The following is a 4,342-nucleotide window of genomic DNA, read 5'->3' as shown; positions in this document are numbered from 1 at the left end:
GAAAAATTTATTTGGAGGAAAATAAGGGTTTCGGGTCTTATTTTGAGGATGAAATGGATGAAACAAAAACGGCGTCGTTTATAATATATAAAGTATATATTTGTGGATTTCATAAAGCCACCACTAACAAAAAGAATAAAAACGATGACGTTTTGCAACAATCTCCTAAAATATATTTGTGGCGTTTCCTTCAAAAACGCCGGTAATTCCAACCTTTTGCGGCATTTAATAAAACGTGCCACTAATTAAAAAGGATGAAAACGATGACATTTTTCTATCTCTTCAAACATATTTGTGGCGTTTTTGAATAAACACTGGTAATTCATACTTTTTGCGGCGTTTGAGAGAAAGCGCCACTAATAACAAAACTCAAAACGACGCCGTCTGCGATCTCTTGACAGATATTTGTGGCATTTTATAGGATTCGCCACTAAAAAAAGATGTAAACGACGATGTTTCTATTGACAGAACTTTGTGGCATTTTTTGGAAAAACGCCGGTAATTCATACCTTTTGTGGAGTTTTTACTAAAAACACCATTAATAACAAAGTTTCAAACGACGGCGTTTTGCAGTCGATGGATATTTGTGGCATTTTTGTATAAAACGCCAGTAATTTTTAATATCATTTAGTCTCTATATTTTTATAATATTATTAATTAATCAAAATACTTAATATTATTAACACTAATTAATCAAAACCCTAAACCTTAAACCATTAAACTATATCCCTTAAACCATAAACCACAAAACAATAACCCCTAAGCCTTAAACACAAAATGTATGAATTAATCATAACCCTAAACTATATCCCCTGATCCTTAAACCATAAAACAATAACACTAATTAATCAATACTCTAAACCTTAAACCATTGAACTATATCCCCTACTAAAGTACCCTAAACTATATCCCCTAAACCCTAAACCATAAAACAATAACCCCTAAGCCTTAACACCTAAACCATTAATCCATAACCCCTAACCACAAACCCATAACCCTTAAACCCCAACCCTTAAACCATAAGCCATAAACAAAATCCCTAAACCCATAATCCATAAACCTTTAAGTAGTAAATCTTAAACCTTAAACCCTAAATTATATACCCTAAACCATAAAATGGCCACATAATGTAGTGTTTTAGTTTTTTTTAAGCTAAATTGATGTTTAATTAATTCGTTATATTTAGGTTTTAACTTGGTCAATAGATTTTTTTTAAAATTGAGTTTTAAGCGGTCTAATTTCAAAATTATTTGGGTCTAGTCGAGATTGATTTCAATAAAATTTGCACGTTTAATATAATTACCAAAATACTTTTATATCTAATATTAGTTTAAAATATATGATGATAAAATTCATATCATTATTTTCTCTAGAATAATATTATAATTATAAAATGATTAATGATATCGTTAAAAATATAATAAAATTTTAAAAATATTTATTGTATTTTGATAAAAATATAAAAAAATAAAATACATCATAACGTACTTATAAGTTATTTATTCTATTTTGATAAAAAAATATATATTAAAAATTTAAAATTTTGACATATTTGCGGCGTTTATAACCCAAAACGCCACTAACATGCATATATAAAAACGGTAATGTTTTTGCTCAATCTTAAACATATTTGCGGCGTTTTTAGCTAAAACGCCGCTAATGACAGATATATTGCGGCGTTTTACAACAAACGCCACTAATGCTAGTATAGCTCAACTACAAACGTCGTCGTTTTGCTCATCACATTTGTGGCGTTTTCATGAAAGCACCATTACTGCTCGACATATAGCGGTGTTTTCCTAAAAGTGCCACTAATTCTTGATTTTTGCGGCGTTTGTCTCTTATGCGCCACTAATACTGAGATTTGGTGGCGTTTTTGTCACAAACGCCACTATAGCTCTAACCTTTTGCGGCGATGTTTTTAAAATGTCGCAAAAAACACCGCTAAAAGTCTGTTTTGCTGTAGTGATAGCGGCTAAAGAAACGCCGCTAATGCTTGATTATTTGCGGAGTTTGTTACATTAGCGCCGCTAATAGTGATCTTTTGCGGCGTTCTTTTCAAAAGCGCCACTATAGCTCTAACCTTTAGCAGCGTTTTTCTTCAAGTGCCACTAATGTACATTTGTTGTGGCGGTTTTTGTCCAAAAGCCGCTGAAAACGCCGCTAAAAGTCTATTTTGCTTTAGTGTCCCTATGAAATTCGGTCAAGCATGGGTTCAATTGAATTGTGTGAATTTTTCTTATTTGTGAAATAGGGACTAAATTGAATAAATGTGAAAGTTTAGGGGCTAATGTGTAAAAATGCCCAAATTTTTATTTTTGGGCTAAATTGAATGAGTAGGTGATTAAATGAGTTAATTTTGAATACATATAGATCAAGAAATAAATTCAGAATTAGATCGAGGGAAAGACAAGATTATCGAGTAATTGATTCGATTCATCTTTTTCGACTACGAGGTAAGTTCGTATGTGTTAATCTCATTATAAATGTATGTTTTATGCTTTGATATTGCATAAAATGTGATTATGAGATTACGAATAATGTTTGAGTTGTGAATACGATTATACAGATGTGTTCGACACTAAAATCGACAAGTGAAACTTCCCAGTTGAACCTCAGGAATAGTTTAAAATGCTAATGACATGTCATTAGGCTATTGTGTTGGCTTTGGGCCATGATATCGGCACTTCGGATGCGAGTGATACCTTGATTTGGCTACGGGCCATGGTATAGGTATTTCAGAAATGAGTTACCTTGATTTGGCTATGAGCCATGGTATAGGTACTCTGGGATAAGTTACCTTGATTTGGCTATGGGTCATGGTATAGGTACTTATCGATTGTGATCCTTGAGTATCCGATTTCAATTCTGATTGGTTCAACGGGTAAAAGAGTGATGTATTTGAGAAAGAGGTTAGTACGAGGTGATACAGGTACGTACAGAACTGATAATACTCTAACATAACGTGTTTTTATATATTAATCATGTGTTTATTTTGAGCTTGAGCCTACTAATTTGAGCTATTTATGTCTTTTTATCTTTTAGAGACTAAATTGGAGGCGAAAAGTAAATTCAAGGGAAAAAGCGTCAATTTGGAGATTAAATAGGCCAATATGCAACGTGGGACAAATATGGTGCCAAAAGTGCTAACATGGAAGGCACAAGGACTTAAAAGCAAATAGAAGAGATTTTATTTTGGAAGACTCTATTTTATTTTATTTTATTAGGATAATTAATATTAAGATAATTATTAGGATTATTCACATTTAGGATTTTATTTTAATTATCTTTGTTTATCTTTAATTAAATGTATTTATCTTTTTAGAATTTAAGTTCAATTAGACTATCTCCCTAGCACTATAAATAGGGGGTGAAGTGACTCTATTTGGGGGCATCTTTTTCTGTAAACACTCTCCCCCTGAAAGTCTAGGCTTTTGTTTCTTCATATTTTCTTTCAATAAAATTCCCTTTTCCATTTATATATTTATTTTCTTTTCCACCATTATCATGAGCCACTAAAACCCTTCTAGCCAAAAGTTGTCAATATTTTCCCAAAAAGGGTTCTTGAGGCCTAGAATCCGTACTTAGCCTTCTCACCAAGTATTCATCGTTTCTCCGCACTCCGGGCTGATGCTTCCGCTCATGGCCCTTAAGAAGTAAGCTTTTCAGCATATGCAAAGGCAGCTACTTTGTATGTTTTGGAAGGATTGCATGGTCGGTTTGTTAACTTACTGCGTCAGAGGTTGGCGAGCCAAAGAGACAAAATGGCGTGGGATTCGCCATTGAGAAGCGTTGATCTAGCATAGATTACTGGCTAGAGTCAGGTTCCCTAAAAATTGTAAGTCTTATCTTTGGAGCTTGTGGTCGTAGGCGTCCTCTTCCGCTATAACTGGCTTACTTGAGTCGAAAAGGATCATCCAAAAGCCAAAGATTGAGCCCAAGGCGGAATGAGACAACCGGAGGCTGGAACTTTCCCATAAGAATTTCTTTTCTCTTAAAACTCTCTTTATTATTTTTATTATTTTCGTAATCATAATTTCAGTAAATTTTAAATTCTGTTTTTATTTTATTTTTCGCTTCCAAAATCAATACTTAAATTCTGTTTTTTTATTTTTTTCAGGAACGCAGGTTTTCTTGGGTACGATTCTGCCTAGGATTTTGAGAAACAAGCATTCGTATAATCCAACCCCTGAGGATTCGACCCTACATCCCCTTTACTATTTCTCTTTCGTTATTTTACAGGGAATAGGATATTTTTGGTGCTCTCAACGACCGCATCAAATTTTGGTGCCGTTGCTGGGGATCGGCAACATACTAATCTTGTTTTTCTTTGTTTTCTATG

Source organism: Gossypium hirsutum, chromosome A09 (genome assembly GCF_007990345.1).
Source record: "Gossypium hirsutum isolate 1008001.06 chromosome A09, Gossypium_hirsutum_v2.1, whole genome shotgun sequence".
In the NCBI taxonomy this organism is placed as follows: Eukaryota; Viridiplantae; Streptophyta; class Magnoliopsida; order Malvales; family Malvaceae; genus Gossypium; species Gossypium hirsutum.
This window is presented reverse-complemented; position numbering follows the sequence as displayed.